Below are 19,593 nucleotides of genomic sequence, written 5' to 3'. Positions count from 1 at the left end.
CATTGTGGTTGTTTTTTATGAATTTTACTAGTTGCGTCCCTTGAAGCCTAAAGGTTGTCTCACCTTTTCAGAATAGACCCCTTGAAGTATGGGCTGTCAGCATGTATTTGTCTTGGATTACTTTGTCTTCGTCTCATTTTGTATGGCTGCTTTGGTCTTTTTATTCTATTTTCTTTTGTTCTTTTATGGGTTTTTTCGAATTACTCTATTTTATTGGACACATTTTGGTAATTTTGGTTGTTTCATATCTTCCAAAAGCTTTAAGTCTTTTTCTTTCTTTTACCTTTTTTGTCTTTTATCTTTTTCTTTTCTTTCCATGCTTCTCTCCGTTTCTTTTTGCTATGTTTGGTTGGTTTAATCTGGTTATGGAATTGTGCTGTGCTCTGATTTTTCAAGGTCGTTTTCTTTATTTGGTTTTTTCCCTCATCTTTTTCTCTCATAGTTTTGTTTATTAATTTTTTGGTGGTTTTTTTCTTTATGTTTTAGATTTTTGTTTGTTTGTGAGTAAAATGGGTAATGTTTTATTAATTTTCAGACATTAATTGCGTGAATACTTTTATTTGCCTCCACTGAGAGTTTCTAAAAATAAAATATTATGAGTGCATCTAAATTATTTTTATGGTTTAAATAGCCAATTGGCCTTTCATTATTTATGGCAGGTTGGACTTAAATTATTTGTCCTTTTTTAACATTTAATAGATTTTTTTATATTGATGGTCTACTTTGCTTTTCGTTGAAAGTTAGAAAAGTCAAAAACTGTATAGATTATGTTTGGTTCACAGAATAGACAAAAATAAAATAGAATAGTTATTACATGAAAATAGAATGAGGTGAAAATGGAATAAAATAGTTATTACGTAGTGTGGTACAATGAATAGAATAAGATCGGAATAATTATTATGACTTATTACAGTGTTTAGTTAGTAACAATAACTTTAGAATAACAAAAGAATAAAAAATAAAAAAACAAAATATCTTTTATTATATATATGATTATTTATTTTTGTTTTATTTTTTAAATATTAATAATTTATAATTTAATTAAACTATTAATAATTAATAATTTAAATATTAATATTTTATTATAATTTAATCATTAATATTTTAAATACTAATATTTTATTCATAATTTAACATTATTATGATTAAAATATTAATAATTTTAATTAATTTCCAATTTTAAAATATTAATTTTTATAATATGTAATTAAAAACTAAAACTTTTTACTATAATAATATTTGTTTTTTAAAAAAGCAAAAATACCTTTTACATAATTTAGTAAAATTTATACCAAAAGACAAATATAAGCAAAATTTTTGTTTTTTAATTATTTAATTTTTATTTTCATTAAAATTTTAAATATTTAAAATTTAATAGTTTATTATTAAAATATTAATATAATTTTTTTTCTCTATTTGTATTTTTTATTTTTTATTTATACTTTCATTACAAATTTAATATATTAATAATTTAATAAGGTAAACATTAATATTTTAAAATATTAATATTTTATTTATAATTTAAACCTTATTATGAGTAAAATATTAATATTTTATAATTGATAAATAAATTTTTAACTTTTTTATTTAATTTTTTTTTTCTTTTTCCTTTCTCTTCTCCATGGTTCGGCCATCGGAAGTGTGACCTGTGTAATGAAACGCCGATTTGGAGCACCATGTGGCTAGATCTGGCCACTAGGGTGCCAGATCGATGTTTCCTGCGATCGGCTTTGGTTATGGAGTGCTAGATTCAGCCATGGAGATCTGGTCTGGAAGCACTAGATCTGGTGCTTCTCGCTGCAAGATCAGGCCGTAGCATACTGTTTACAAAAATTTCCAATACTAATACTCAACCCAAGGTACAAAGAGTAAAAAATAGGAGTAAATATTTATAAATTAATTAAATTCTATGTGTATAAATTTATTTTATTTATTGAGTAAAATAAATTAATTAAATTAAGTAATTAATTAATTAATTTATAACATAATTTAAATTAACTAATTTAATTCTTTAAAGTTTAACTAATTTATTAAAAATAAATATTTAGTAATTTTACATATTTTAATATTATTTTTGTCATGCTATTATTTATTATTTTAAGGAATAAATTGAAAAGTTAAAATTTTATATTAAAAAGAATGTAAATTTATTCAATTTTATAGTTTCATATATAAAGGCAATTTTGTAAATTTATACTACATTCTCAATAAAGTGCTTTCAAACCAAACACTACAATATAATCTTCCTAACAATCACATTTTCTGCAATCATCACTTTCTCACATTATTTCAAATGCATTAAAATTATTTTCTCAGTAATCATATTTCCAGCAATCACATTCCCTACAAAATACCAAACACCACCTTTGTTTTTACATTTTTTATTCTTCTCATTTTTGTTTTAATTTGTTTTAATTTATTATTTAATTGGTCTTTTGCATTATGTTTTGTTCTGTTTTAAAACTTAAGGTAATAGTTTTGTTTTTACTAATGATATTATTGTCTTATGTTATATATATATATATATATATATATATATATATATATATATATATTAAATTGCTTGTATAGGATTTCGTTTAAAATTTAATGTATATTGTATGTATCATTCATTATATTCAATATATGTTAACATTGTGCTTGTCGATTATTAGTTTTTGTATTGTTCTAATTTATTAATGTGATACATCAGTTGAGAAATAGCTTCAATTTGTTTCTCAATGTGCTTATGGGTATTCGAAAACTTCAAAGGGATAATTTTTTCTTCAATGGTTAATGTACAATGATCTCTTATACACTCTTAAATTTTTTATATTTATTTCTCTTTATGATTATTTATGTTATAATTGAACGAATTTTCACAAACTAAATTGAATAATATTTGTTGTCTGATGGTCTTTTGTTCAATTTCTTTTTGTGTTGATAATCATATTGTTTGAAAATTAATAAAATTCTTTTATGTTTTTATTTGCAGTCTATTATATTGTTCGAGGTGAGACATCAAAATTGTCAATCCTTGTACATAGTAAATTACTTCAATTTTTTTTGCTTTATAACATGACTTTCTTGCTTAATTTTTTATTCTCTTTTTGTTTTTCATCAAATTACTTTTCATTTATTTTTATCTATTTGCTGTTATTTTCTGTTTGCGTATTATTTTGAAATAAGTTTGCTACTTTGTTTGGTATTTGTTTGTGTTTTTTTTTTGTTATGACTAGTTAGTGTTTTTAACATATTGCTATTATATGAATTTAATTTAAACATTATTTATTATTTGCAAGTTGTTGTTTCGCTTTTGAGATTGTTGTGTTTTAATAGATAGAATTAATGAAGAAAGACAAAATAGACTTAAAAGAATGACAATATTAAAAAATAAAAGACTTCACAAATATAAAACTTATACTAAATACAATGCAACAATATCTAAAAATCAAATTGCACTTCCTCAGCACTGAAACAACAGTGTTTGTCACCAAAACCAAACTGATGCCACCAACAAAACAACAAGCTGTTTTCCCTTTCTTTTCTTTTTTTTTTGTATTAAGACAACAGCCCCTACTCAAGGATCCACTCATAACTTTTGTTTATGAAAACAATGTTTGAATTCTATATGCAGAAGAGGCCTCAATTTTTTTTGTAAATTAGCCATGTTGCAAAAGAGTCAAAATATTTTTTATAATGCAATTATTCTAACAGCTACAAAGTCTATTATTAAACAAATTGCACCAACAACTATGTATATACTTAATATAGCATATAATCTTTCATCATTGCATTACAAGATCTTACTATTTTATTAAATATAATAGATTTACCCAAACGTAATGCACGGGCTAAACACTAATAATTAATTAGAAAATTCCTTAAATACTTGGTAGTCATGTGCAGGATTCAATTAGAATAACTTGAAATGTTGTTGGATCTCAAGATAAACATTTATCCCAACGTTTATCTTTACAATTGATTAGTGTTCACGTTTATCTTTAATTCATAATAAATGTTCAAATATTTTAACTTTTGCCAATGTTAATCGTTAAAAATTCTAAATTCCATAAGTAAAAATGTTCTTTTTTTACTTTTACAAATCAAATAATATTATCATTAAATTGGAGAATAATATATATATATATATATATATATATATATATATATATATGTATATACACATATACACACACAACACAGAAAATTAATTTTATAAAATATGCATTCGCAAGTTATGTTGTCAATTTCTTCCTGGAAGTTTATAATGTTTATTTAATAATAATGTTCTTTTAAAATAGGCCTAATCCTTTGGGAAGGAAAGCAAAGAATTTTAAAAATTTGTGTAATGAAGAGAAGTCAACTCAAATTTAATATTGTTTAATAAAGAATAAAAACAGATGAAATCGAAAAAAAAAAAAAAGAAATAGTCAGTGCTTATCGGGGAGAGGATAAGATATACGTTATAATTCTTTCTATTACAGTTCTATAATTTTTGAGACTATGAATTATGTGACGGCTCACAAGAAATTTATACAGAGTCGATGAATGAACACAAACCAGAAGCAAAAAAAAAGGAATATTAAAAGAAACCTTACGATTCTTTTGTATTATTATTTGCTAAGCTAAAGATGAAAACGTTCCAAGTCTATAATGTTAGAATGCTAAATTGGAATTCTTCCAAATTCAATAAAAGCTACAAGAAATGTAAAATGTCGGGCCACATAAAAAAATACACCACCTTACATTCCTTATTAATATATTAGAATAATTAAGTTGCAAAAATTGTAATTAGAATATGCTACATATTATTTATATATCTTTGAATGTTTCAAAATTATATCATTTTTAACTCTTTTTTTTTTTTAAATCAAAACATTTTCTACGTTTCAAACTTACTTTTTACTTTTTCAAATTAAAAATAAAAAATTATTTAAATGAGGATAAAAAGAAAACATACTAAAAAAATATTATCTATCAATTAATTCTTATCTAATGTTATATATTAATAATCTACCTTTTCCTTAAATATGCTACAAATAAACTAATGATGAAACTCTAACTTAACTCTTTGATAATAGTAAAATTCCAAAACTAACCATGGGATCAAAATTTCCTAAGCGCTGTGTACGCACATATTAAATTATAATACGAATAATTTCTCCTTAAATCATTCTATTTATAAGGAACAATTAAACATTTTGTCTTCACATATAATTTTTGTCTGAACAAGAGTTATTCTATGGGATTGACATTATGGATCTTCCTATCCCTTTTTAATTACCACATGCACTTAAACGTGTGATCTGCAATTATCAAATTCAGCAATAAAAAAAATACAAATGTGTATGAATGGATGAATAAGACAATAAAACATTTTATGATTCATGCTAGATCCTATCATGGAAACAAGAATCACCATGTCTTAGGTAAGAGAAGCCCTCATCCAATTGAATTTTGTTTGTCAAATTACAGCTTTGATATCCATAGACTGAGATCTCTTCATATCCTTTAAGAAAATTTTCACAACCTCCACAAAGATATTTTGTCAATGTTTGCATCAATCCACTTCAAATAAAAGACTAGATTTGTATTTTTTTATGAAATTCAAGGGGTGCCCTGATAGTTTTCCCTTTCATTTTAAGTCACCATTACTATGTACAACAAGGACCAACACCAATATAATCTTGCAATAAGAACAATGGAATCCCTTCATCTCTATATATAGCATAGGCTATTTGGGTAAGAAGTACATAAAAAGCTTTCGATTCCAATTGTTTGCTCTCTAGGCAGCCATGACTAGAAAAAAGGTGAAGCTTTCCTACATCACCAAAAATTCTGCAAGGAAAGCTACCTTCAAGAAAAGAAAGAAGGGTTTGTTGAAGAAGGCGAGCATATTGAGTACCCTCTGTGGGATAGAAGCTTCTGTGATTGTCTACAGTCTTTCTAACACTCAACCTGAGGTTTGGCCATCCCCTGCAGGAGCCCAACAAATGCTCTCGGAATTTAAGAAGATGTCTAAGATGGATCAAAGCATGGGGATGATGAGCCAAGAGAGTTTCCTTAGGCAAAGGATCGCAAAAGACAATATACAGCTCAAGAGATAGTGTAGGGACAATCGCAAGGAGGTCACACAAGTCATGTTCCAATGCCTGGCCGGACAAGGGTTAGAGAATTTGAACATGATGGATTTGAATGACCTCGGGTGGTTGCTAGAGCAAAACTTAAAGTATAATGACAAAAGGATTGATATGCTTACCAAGGTGTCTCATTCCCAAGGGTTCACAACAACAACAATAGCATTAGTAACAATGGCAACACCAAAAGCAATGCTGAAGACTGGAAAGAAGGTGCAAGCAGAGAGTCCAGAGCGTGAGGTGAGCCCGGAAACATCATAGAGGCAACAGTTGATCAAGGACCTGATGCACTCACCAAGGATGTGGGACTTGGTTCGGTGCTCCCATTTGGGGATAACAACCCCACTACCTTTTTCCCTTAGGAAAAACAATTATTTGTATCATAGTTCCAGTGTTTGTCTGCTTGTGTTAATTGTTATGTTTAAGGAATGTTCTTATTGCATGTTCTTATGTTCTAGTTTAAGTTATTTACATTTCCTTTTCTTGTTCACAATCACCCTTTGAATCTAATGTACCTAAATAAATTCCTTAGAATTCAATCATCATGATTGTTATCTTCATATCAATTGATATCGTTATTCTCTATCCATTTCAAATTTTTAATATCCCATTATTAGACTGTCCATATAGGCACATTTGCAAAAAAATTATAGATTAATGTCAGCTTTACAATCAAAACTTGTACTGCATCCATCCAGTACAAAAGAATAAAACAAAGTCAAATCACATATCCTTAGTTTTAAATTGCTATAGACAACTACCTGTTTGGGTGTTGGGTGTTTTTCCAGTTCTTGTTTCTTGTGATTTCTGTTGTTGGGTGTTATTTTAGTTCTCTCCTTCTAGTGTTTGTTGTAAGCTTCAATCATCCTTTCTGTTAATTAGATTTTGTATTAGTCATTGATATTCCATAAAATTGTTTTTGATTGAGCAAAAAAAAAAAACAAAAAGGGAAAAAAATAAAAGCCAAATCAACATGAAATGTAAATCAGTGATCGTAAGCCCATTCAGTTTTTTTTCTTGCATATAAACATGAGCAATAGGTTTATCAAAATTATATTATCACATATCTTTCGTCAATTATTTAAAGAGTTGATATATTAAACATATTCAGCACATCAAGCAAAATTAATCTTTGCAAACCATTTGCAGCTAGGGGCAGAGGGTGGTATTGTTATGCCTCCCATAATTTTTGAAAATTTTTAATTATTATATATATTTTTAATAATATTGGAGAGTAGTATATTTATGGAAGTTGTGGCCCCTCCAAAAATTTTGAAATATTGTATTTATTATATATTTTTAATGCTCCTCAAAAATAAATTTTTATTTAATAATTAATATAAATAATAAATAATATAATGACCCTACAAGCCCTAATCAACGTTACCCGAATTCACACCCCTTCCTCCATTTCTTTCTTTTTCTCTTTCTCTTCTCTTGTTGTTCTTTTATTTTACTTTACACTCTTTTATGCAATTAAAAACTGAAACACATTCCATTATTTAAAAGAGAGTTTTATAATCTTTTGAACTTGGATAAGATAAAGTTTTCTTATATCTTCTTCTTTCTATTTATATTATTTAAGTATTATGTGAAATTCTATATATTGTATTTAACTATTTATAGTTCATTTATTATATTTTATGAATCTAGCAAATATTGGCGAGCACAACTTTTTTGTAAGTTTTTCTTTCTTATTCCTTTTGATTTAATTATATGTTATATAAAATTATTTTCTATTATAAATCTTTTGATTGTTGTTTAAATGCAATGCATTAATTTTAAAAATTTTTAACCATTATTCCTCTTCGTCTTTGACCCCTCAACAAAAATTGGCTAGATTCGCCCCTGTTTGAAGCACATCAAAACAAGTTATGAACCTCTTCATTAGTACGTAGTGTAGCATCAAACGTATGAGCCATTTGATTGAATATAAATCCAAGTGAATTATAATTCATCACGCAAAGAGCATAGAAACTACAACAAGCATTTTAGAATTTCTTACATAAACATTATGAATAAATAATTGGATGAACAACTGGCTCTTACCATTTGATGTTGTTTATTTATGCATAATTATTTTTAGATTTTGCGAAAAATTTTGTCTAATGATATTACTATTGAGATGCTAATAATATAGAAACTTAATCTATGCATGCAGATCAATGGATTAAAATTTCTGAGATAGGCAATTTACCATCTAGTTTTACCCCAGACTGTAATGAACCAAGATTCATTTCTTGGTCAATATCCAGATCTTTTCTGTTGATACTCTTAATAAGAATGTTTGAAAGCATATTACTGAAAATGCTAATCATAGCAGCTTAATCATGATACAAAACGTTCAATATCCAGGTTAAAAATATGATAAGAAAGAGCCCTTGACTACATGCAGTACCAAGGATACACAAGAGCACTTTTTTTACACTTTACTAGAAGGAAACGATAAAGTAAAAGTCAAAAGGTGATAGAAACTTGAACTTGACCTCCAATGAAAAACAAGAGGAATCACACATATTTGTACATAAAAGTTATGTTAGTTCTTATTTACATATAGATTAAAATTCGATATATGAAAAAAGAAGAGGACATGCAATCCAAGTATGACGAGAGCAGAAGGATAAGTAGCAGCTTGACTCTCATATTCCTCCTGACAAAGCCAATACCTTGGCCATCGAGCAGTGCATTGCAATAGAAATTATAAAATTGGAAATTACGTACATAAGCTAAGCTAAAAATTTCATGATTAAGGATTGGTTTGATTTGCTCTTCTGGATATGAACAAAATCAACAATGAATTAGAATGCTGAAGGGAATGAAAATTAAGATCCACCTTTGATTATTCAGTGCAAGGTTAAAGAGTAGGACTAAACTAAACATTAATATTGTCTCTAAAGGTTGACGAGTGGGCTATATATTTTGTGAAGAAACCAAAAAAAGCTAGTAGTAACATGTATTGAATCGAAGCAACGAGTGAGTCATGAATAAGAAATCGTCGACCTTTTTAATCCAAAATGGACATAATTAGTGAAATAAGAATCCTTTTAATTTTCAATGGAAGATAATGGTATGTATTTTTTACAAAAACATAGAATTAGTTAGTAACCGTTATTCTCTTTTCTTTTGATTTTCTTTTTTTGGAAAGGTGATAAAATTTTATTTAATTTTAAAAGATCAGTTTTTCAAATTATAACTAAAAACAAACAAAAATAACGAAATACCTAATAGATAATAAGTATTACAAAATATAGAAAACTCTTTACTATTAGATACTTTTATTTTTGTCAACCCATAAGTCATAAGTTTATGCAATTGCAATAAATGTTATTCCTAATGCAATTAATGTTCTTGCATTTGCCATGAAATAAAAAAAAAAAAAAAAGCCCTCTTAGAGAGTGGGTTATGCAATTGCAAATGCATTACTTCATTTGGATTTGAAGAAAAGAATCTTAAGTGCACAAAACAAATCCACAAGTCAATAAAAATGAAAATGTGAAGGGAGAAAAGATGGCCATAATTATGTATGAAGATTTAGTACATGTTAGAAGTCTTAAAATGCACAAAATGGTACAAGATTTTCTATAAACACATAAGCAGTTACTTAGGTTTTTCACATTTGCAAGATGCACAAAATGGTACAAGAACATGTTCCTAGTGCTGAAAACATAGACACTGAACTATCACTCCAAAGGAACTTTTGAACCTTGAAAAGAAAACAATTAAACTGCATTTCAGTAGCTTAATTCTGCAAGTTCTTCTGACGCCGAGACGTTGTAAAGGCACCTGAGCGTTATGAAAGACATCAACCAATCGTGGTGAGGTTGAAAACCCCACTAAGGTGAATCACCAATCTTGGCAAAATTGAAAACCCCACTAAGGTGAAAAATAGCCAAAATCTCACTTTGGTTGGCTAGGCTAAAGATATTAAAACCTCTTACTCTTTAAAAGAGCCTAGAGAAATAAACACTCATGTTTAAGAAAATATTATTTATTAACTCTCAATTCTGAATGTCTCATAACTAAGCCTAAGGGTCCTATTTATAGTATTATAGGCCCAAATCCTAATAAAACTCTACTTCTAATTATCTAATACAATTAGAATAATTAATAAGAGATTTAAATAAAATAAGTGTTCTATTCCTAAATAAAACATGACTATCCTAATTAAATACTAATTTTTAAAAGTATTAAAATAAAAATAAGAAAAGAATCCTAATCTAAAGAAAATAAATCCTAAATCAACTAAATTAGCAAAAACTAAATATAATCCTAGACGCTCCTGCGTCATCTTCTTGTCTAATTTCCAGCAAAGATGCGCAACAAATTCGAGCACCTTGAGTAATAAAAATTTTCCACATGTTAAATATATGATGCTCTCAAGTGCATATCCGAATACATACAAGGCAAATAGTGTGAAGATATACAACATATTATGTGGTCAAGACTCAATGGCACCTCAAGCAAATTTAACTACGGGTCTCAGAAGCGATAATCAAATCTTTCTTCATGAAGAATGACCCACCTCACTGGCGTTGCCTATTTGAGGGCTCTTGTGACCTTAAACTTCCATATTCTAGAGCAAACAATACATGAACTTATAATTGTAGTGCAGTAATTACTAGAGATGATAGGCATTGTCTCATATTAGATTTTTTTAAATTAATTTCCTTTATAATTCTTTTGTTTTCTATAAGAAAATGTGTTGAAGGTAAAAGATCAAGAAAAAGATATGAGCAGGGTGCAAGTATATACATAAAAGACACCCTTCAACTAAAGTAGAAAGCATATATTATGAATGTTTGCTGGGTGATTAAGCATCTCTTTTCGCAATGCTAAACCATTTCTGGAAGCAAGGGACTAATGATTAGAGGGAGTGCTAACATTTGAAGCTAAACTTCTCCCCTGAGCAAAAAACTCTTGAGGGAGGGAAGTATCTTCGCTAACCAAAAACAGGGAACCTAACTCTGAATTTGAAAGTGCATCAGGTGCATCTGACTCTAATAATATCCTTTCAGAAGGTATCTGCAGGAGTTTCAGATATAAGAAGACAAAATACTTCGTCACATCCATAGAACAATGAATCTGATGAACTAATCACTATTAGCATTTTCTTGGCCTTCTTGTTTTCATAAGCATAACATACCCTGACAGTGAAAAGTAAGCACCAGATTTGGCAAATTCAGGAACCATATTAATTTGCAGAACCTAGGTAAGAATGAAGAATGATGCCATCTGGGAAAGGCCCAATATCTCTGGGGAAATAAATACATCTTGGTAAGAAAACATGTATACAATAATGGCTAAAGCATGTTACAATCACATCAGTAAGCAAGTAGCTAAATAACATGGATGCTGAAGGCATTTGAAAGGCATGATACCAACAACCACAGGCATAAAATTGATAAAGCAAACAACACATTGACAATATTTAAGTATTAAACTATGAAAATTCAATAGATCTAAATACCAGTATGACCTTAATTGACTTTTTTAATATAGTTGAGGGACTTATTTAAGTATTTAGCCAAATAAAATTAAACAAAATAGCTCAATTTTGTGATTGTCTACTATAATGAAAACCTTGTCTGCCTACACAATGCACACACAAAAATAAATTGTTGGTGTAAATTAAGAAAGAGCAAAATATGTTTTGATTATACAAAAATCTGAACACCTATCTTCTTACCATTTTAAGAAAACAAATACACCACCTTACATTCCTTATTATTCACCTTACATTCCTTATTAATATGTTAGACTAATTAAGTTGAAAAAAATTGAAATTAGAATGTGCTACTTGCTATTTATGTATCTTTGAACGTTTTGAAATTATATAATTGTTTAACCCTTTTTTTATAAAAAAAAAACTTTTTGAACATTTCAAATTTACTTTTTACTTTTGAAATAAAAAATAAAAATTTATTTAAATGAGGATAAAAAGAAAACATACTAAAAAGTATTATCTATCAACTAATTCTTATCTAATGTTATATATTAATATATAATCTAACTTTTCTTTAGATGTGCTATAAATTAGGAATCTAAATCAAATGAACTGGACTAATCTTGTTTAAATTAAAGACGGAACTCTAACTTAACTCTTTGATAATAGCTACATCCCAAAAATGACTATAGGATCAAAATTTCCTAAGCACCATGTACACCCATATCAAATTAAAACACGAATTATTTCCCCTTATATCATCCTATTGATAAGGAACAATTAAACATTTGTCTCTATGTATAATTTCTATTTGAACAAGAGCATCTTTTTACACAATGGGATTGACATTATAAATCTTCCTATCGTTTCTTAATTATCACACTTAAATGTGTTATCTGTAATTACCAAAATTAGCAACAAAGAAAACAAAATACCAAATGTATATGAACAGATGAATAAGACAACTGAACATTTTAGGATTCATTCTAGATCATATCATCAAAAAAAGAATCATCATGTCTTAGATAAGAGAAGCCCTCATCCAATTGAATTTTGTTTGACAAATTACAGCTTTGATATCCTTAGACTGAGATCTCTTCATATACTTTGAGCAAATTTTCACTCCCTTCACAAAGATATTTTGTCAATGTTTGCATCAATCCACTTCAAATAAAAGACTAGATGTGTATTTTTTGCTGAAATTCAAGGGGTGCCCTGATTGTTTTTCCTTTCTTTTTAAGTCACCATTACTATATACAACATGGACCAACACCACTATAATCTTGCAATAAGAACAATGCAATCCCTTCATCACTATATAGTGTAGGCTGTTTGGGTAAGAAATGCATAGAAAGCTTTCGATTCCAATTCTTTGCTTTCTAGGTAGCCATGACTAGAAAGAAGGTGAAGCTTTCTTACATCACCAAAGATTCTACAAGGAAATCTACCTTCAAGAAAGGAAAGAAAGGTTTACTGAAGAAGGCGAGCGAACTAAGTAACCTTTGCGGGATAGAAGCTTTTATGATAATCTACAATCCTTATGATGCTCAACTTGAGGTTTGGCCATCCCTTGCAGGAGCCCAATGCGTGCTCTCGGAGATTAAGAAGATGCTTAAGATGGATCAAAGTATGGGGATGATGAGCCAAGTGAGTTTCCTTAAGCAAAGGATCGAACAAGCCAACAAGCAACTTAAGAGACAGTGCAGGGACAATCGCGAGAAGGAGATCACACAAGTCATGTTCCAATGCCTAGCTAAACAAGGGTCGGAGATATTGAACATGACGGATTTGAGTGACCTCGGGTTGTTGCTCAAGCAAAACTTGAAGGATATTGACAAGAAGGTTTATACGCTTACCAAGCCATCTCATTCCCAAAGTTTCGCAGCAGCAGCATCAACAACAATGGCAACCCCAGAAACGATGCTAAAGAGTGGAGAGAAGGTGTAGGTAGAGAGTTCAGAGCATGAGTGAGCTCGAAATAGCGCAATGGAAACAGTTGACCAAGGACTTGAATCACTCATCAGAAGACGTGGGACTTGATTCAGTGCTCCCATTTGGGGATAACAACCCCACTGCGTTTTTCCCTTAGGAAAAACAGCTATGTGTATCACAGTTCTAATGTCTGTCTGCTTGTGTTAATTGTTATGTCTAATGGATGTTGTTATTGCATGTTTTTATATTTTAGTTTAAGTTATTTACATTTTCTTTCTTGTTCATAATCACCCCTTGAATCTAATGTACCTAAATAAATTCCTTAGGATTCAATCATCATGATTATTATATTCATATCAATTGATATCAATATTCTCTCCATTTCAGATTTCTAGTATCCGATTATTAGATTGTCCATGCAGACTCATTTGTAGAAAAATTACAGATTAATGTCAGCTTTACAATGAAAACTTGTATTACATCCAGTACAAAAGACTAAAACAAAGTCAAATCACATATCTTGAGTTTTGAATTGCTACAACAGCTATCTTGTTTAGGTGTTGAGTGTTGTTGGAATTCTTGTTTTTTATGATTTATGTTGTTGGGGGTTGTTTCAGTTCTTTCCATATGGTGTGTTGTTGTAAGCTTCAATATGATCTCCTTTTGTTTATCAAATTTTGTATTAGTTGTTGATATTCAATAAAATTGTTTTTGATTGAGCAAAAAAAAAAAAAGCCAAATCAACATAAAATGTAAATAAATGGTCATTATAAGCCTTTTCAGTTTTTTTATTGCATATAAATACAAGCAATAGGTTTATCAAAAACATTTTATAAAATATCTTTTGTCGATTATTTAAAGAGATGATATATTAAACATATGTAGTACATCAATGAAAATTAATCTTTGCAAACCATTTGCAGCACATCCAAAAAAGTCATAAACCTCCTCATTAGTATGCAGTATCACATCAAATATATATGAGCCATTTGGCTGAATATGAATCCAATAAGTGAATTATAATTCATCATGCAAAGAGCATTAAAACTACAACAAGTACTTTAGAATTTTTGACATAAACATTATAAATAAATAATTGGATGAACAACCGGTTCTTACCATTTGATGTATTTTATTTATCTGTAATTATTTTTAGATTTTGCAAAACTTTTGTCTAATGATATTACTATTGAGACGTTAAAAATATAGAAACTTAATCAAGGCATGCAGATCAATGGATTAAAATTTTCAAGGTAGTCAATTTACCATCTAGTTCTACCTTAGACTGTAATAAACCCAAATTCATGTCTAATTTCTTGGTCAATATCCAGATCTTTTCTGTTGATACCCTTAATACGAATGTTTGAAAGCATATTAATGAAGATGCTGATCATAGCAACTTAATCATGATACGATACTTTCGATATCCAAGTTAGAAATATGATAGGAAAGAGGCCTGGACTTCATGCAGTGCCAAGGATACACAAGAGCACTCTTTTAATACTTGACTAGAAGAAACAGATAAAGCAAAAGTCAAAAGGTGGTAAAAACCAAAACCTAACCTCCAGTGATTAATTGGGAGGATGGGACATACTTGTGCTTAAAAGATATGTTAGTTCTTATTTACGTATAGATTAAAATTTGATATATGAAAAAAGAAGAGGGTTTGGAATGAAAGTATGATAAAAAAAAGAAGGATAGACAGCAACCTTACTCTCATCTTCCTCTTGATAAACCCTACACCTTGGCGTCAGAGCAGTGCATTGCAATTGAAATCATAAAGTTGGAAATTATGTACATAAGCTAAGCTAAAAATTTCATGATTAAGGATTGGTTTGGTTTGCTTTTTTGGATATGAACAAAATGGGTAATGAATTAAAATGCTGGAAGGAATGAAAATTAAGAGCCACCTTTGATTATTCAGCACAAGGTTAAAGAGTAGGACTAAACTAAACATTAATGCTGTGTCTAAAGGTTAAAGAGTGGGCTATATATTTTGTGAAGAAACCAAAAAAAGGTAGTAGTAACATGTATCGAATCAAAGTAGAGTGAGTCATGAATAAGAAATCGTCACCTTTTTTTCTTATGCAAAATGAACTTAATTAGTGAAATAAGAATCCTTTTAATTTTCGATGGAAGATAATGATACGTATTTTATAGAAACATAGAGTTAGTTAGTAACCGTTATGATTTTTTCTTTTGATTTTCTATTTTGGAAAAGTTATAAAATTTATTTAATTTTTAAAAGATCAGTTCTTCAAATTATAACTAAAAAAGGACTACAATAACGAAATACCTAATAGACAATAAGTATTACAAAATATAAAAAAATCTTTACTATGAGATACGTTTATCTTTGTCAACCCATCAGTCATAATTTATGCAATAGCAATAAATGTTATTCCTAATGCAAGTAGTGTTCTTGCATTTGGCATTAAATAAAAGCCATCTTAGATAGTGGGTTATGCAATTGCAAATGCATTATTTCATTTGGATTTGGAAAAAAGAATCTTAAGTGCTCAAAATAAATATGCAAGTCAATAAAAATGAAAATGTGAAGTGAGACAAGATGGCCATAATTATGTATGAAGATTTAGTATATGTTAGATATCTCAAAATGCACAAAATGGTACAAGATTTTCTATAAACACATTAACAGTTACTCAGGTTTTTCACATTTGCAAGATTCACAAAATGGTGAAACAACATGTTCCCAGTGCTGAAAAGATAGACATTGAACTATCATTCCAAGGGAACTTTTGAACCTTGAAAAGAAAACAACTAGACTGCATTTCTGTAGCTTAATTCTGCAAGTTCTTCTTTTTCTCATTTCCAACAAAGATCCAACAGAATCGAGCACCTGGGAGCGATAAAATTTTCCATATGTTACATATATGATGCTCTCAAGTGCATATCTGAATACATACAAGGTAAATAGGGTAAAGAAATACAGCATATTATATGGTAAAGACTCAATGGCACCTCAAGCAAATTTAACTACCGATCTCAGAAGCGATAATCAAATTTTTCTTCAAGAAGAATGACCGAACTCACTAGCATTACCTATTTGAGGGCTCTTGTGACCTTAAACTTCCATATAATAGAGCAAACACAAGAACTTATAGTGCAGTGATTACTAGAGATGATGGACATTCTCTCATATTAGATTTGTTAGAGTTATTTTCCTTCATAATTCTATTGTTTTCTATGAGAAAATGTGTTGAAGGTAAGAGATCAAGAAAAAGATACAAGCACAGTGCAAGTATATACATAAAAGACACCTTTCAACTGAAGCAGAAAGCATACATTATTAATGTTTTCTGGGTGATTAAGCATCTCTTTTTACAATGCTAAAGCATATTTTGAAGCAAGGGACTGATTGTTGGTCCCAAAAGCTGTGCCACAATGGGAGTGAATAACACTTAAAAATATTTTTGAGGTAGATATTGAAATTTAAAATCCATTAGGAAGATTTAAGATGGATGGTTTGAAAACTTGTTGAGGTTAGGAAAAACTAAGTAAAGAAAGGTTAAAAGAAGCGGACAAAACACAATATTTATAGTGTTTCAATTCGCCTGACCTATATCCATTACCGTGATCTTTCCAACCAAGGATTTTCAACAGAACTTGCACTATAACTAATGGAATTAACAACTTCCACCAAGCTTTTTTATGGTAACCTTTTAACCAAAGCTCCAACCCTTATACAACAAGTCCTAAGTTTACCCTAACTTAGACTACCCTTTAGAGTGTCTTACAAACTCTAAGTAAACAAGAAATAGAAAATAAAAAGGGGTACAAATGATCACCTAACTAATCTAAGTTGTACAAACTTCAACTCAAACACTTTCATCAAGATAAGAGTGGAATACAAGTGTAAAAGAGAAGGTTTCTGCTCTTCTAAGCTCTTTCAAACTCTTTGGAACTTCTCTTCTTAATTTTTGATCATTAGAGAGGCTTTAAATACTTGGAAGACACATTCTAACAATTAAAGGCAGTTTTTACTCGTTATTTTGTCTTCTAGTAGTTAAATTCAAATGAGCTGGTAGTGTTTCTTTAATCGGTTAATAATAAGCTTTAACTGATTAAGGCTTCTTTGTTTAAGAGTCTTTTTCACTGTGTTAATCAGTTAAAGGGGGCTTTAATCGATTAAAAACTTTCTATTTTCAGACTTCTTTGAGAGATGTTTCCATCAGCCATCCTCTAACCTATTTGTCCTCGTTTTAACTGATCGAAGCTTTTCTCCTTTCAATCCTTAACTGATTAAAATGGGATCCAACCTATTAAAATTCTTCAGCTATGAATCTCATGGTTTGGCGCCTTTCGACGGTCATCAACATTTTGAATTTGGATTTGGTGCTAATTGAAACTTCAAGCTTGACCTTTAACCAATTAACTTCTTTGGTTAACCAATTAAAAAGCTTCTATTTTGCACCTAGTATATTATTAATCAATTATGCCTTTGTGCTAACTGATTGAGGCTTTTCTACCTTCCTTTGATGCAGTGCCCTCAATAGCCTTAATTGATTGAGGCTCTATGTTAATCAGTTAACATTATTCTGACTTTACTTAGCCCTTTCTTTTTGGCTTTTTTAACTGATTAACCATTCTTGTAACACAACAAGCTTCTTCATTTGCTTTCAATCAACAATTCTATTAAGGGATTCAAAATTTTTCTTGAACACTCAAATAATGTAATTAGGTACCAATGAATAAGGAATGTTTTTTGGACAAAAAACTCTCGAGGAGGGAAGGATCTTCATCAACCAAAAACAACGAGCCCAACTCTCAATTTGGAAGTGCATCAGGTACCTCTAACTATGATAATATCCTTTCAGAACGAATTTGTAGGAGTTTCAAATATAAAAAGACCAATTGCTTTGTAACATCCATAGAACAATGAACCTGATGAACTAACCGCCTTTAGCATTTTCTCGGCCTTATGTGTTTTCATAGGCATAACATACACTAACAGTGAAACATAAACACCAGATTTGGCAAATTTTGGAACCATATCTGCAGAAACTAGTTAAGAATGAAGAATGACGCCATCAGGGAAAAGGCCTATATCTCTAGGGAAATAAATACATCTTGGTAAGAAAACGTGTATATAGTAATGGCTAGAGTAGATTACAAGTACATCAGTAAACAAGTAGCTAGATAACATGAATGCTGAAATCAATTGAAAGGCACAATACCAGTAACCATAGGCATAATAATAATAAACCACATAACACATTGACAATATTTAAATATGAAACTTTGAAAATTCAGTAGATTTAAATACTAGCATGACCTTAATTGACTCTTTTAATATAGTTTAGGGGCTTATTTAAAAGTTTAGCCAAATAAAATTGAACAAAATAACTCAATTTTGTTACAGTCTACTATAACAAAAACCCTGTCTGTCTACACAATGCATACACAAAAATAAATTGTTGGTGTAAATTAAGAAAGAGCAAAATATGTTTTGCTTATACATAAATCTAAATTTCCATTTTAAGAAAAAAATACACCACCCTACATTCCTTATTATTCAGCTTACATTCCTTATTAATATATTAGACTAATTAAGTTGCAAAAATTGTAATAAGAATAAGCTACATACTATTTATGTATCTTTCAAAGTTTCAAAATTATATCATTTTTAACCCTTAAAAAAAAAACTTTTTCTACATTTCAAATTTACTTTTTACTTTTTGAAATTAAAAATAAAAATTTATTTAAATAAGGATGAAAAGAAAACACTAAAAAAGTATTATCTATCAATTAATTCTTATCTAATGTTATATATGAATAATCTAACTTTTCCTTAGACGTGCTATAAACTAGGAGTCTAAATTAGTTGGACTGGACTAATCTTGTTAAAATTAATGACGGAACTCTAACTTAACTCTTTGATGATAGTTACATCCCAAAACTGACTATGGGATCAAAACTTCCTAAGCGCCGCGTACAACCATATCAAATTATAACACGAATTATTTCTCCTTAAATCATCCTATTCATAACGAACAATGAAACATTTGTCTCTATGTAATTTCTGTCAGAACAAGAGCATCTTTTTACACAATGAGATTGACATTATAGATCTTCCTA

At 29.2% G+C, this 19,593-nt stretch overlaps 3 pseudogenes; 2 read left to right on the top strand and 1 right to left on the bottom strand.

The window, feature by feature from the left end:
- Positions 1-5,541: 5,541 nt before the first annotated feature.
- On the top strand, positions 5,542-6,507 carry LOC18599675 (agamous-like MADS-box protein AGL80 pseudogene; annotated as a pseudogene).
- Positions 6,508-9,799: 3,292 nt separating this feature from the next.
- LOC148762924 (uncharacterized) lies at positions 9,800-18,661 on the bottom strand (annotated as a pseudogene).
- Positions 12,952-13,509, top strand: LOC18599674 (agamous-like MADS-box protein AGL80 pseudogene; annotated as a pseudogene).
- Positions 18,662-19,593: the final 932 nt, after the last annotated feature.

Source organism: Theobroma cacao, chromosome 5, assembly GCF_053813885.1.
Source record: "Theobroma cacao isolate CCN51 chromosome 5, ASM5381388v1, whole genome shotgun sequence".
Taxonomy (NCBI): domain Eukaryota; kingdom Viridiplantae; phylum Streptophyta; class Magnoliopsida; order Malvales; family Malvaceae; genus Theobroma; species Theobroma cacao.
The sequence above is the reverse complement of the archived record's forward strand: the minus strand, read 5'-3'. Positions and strand labels throughout refer to the sequence as shown.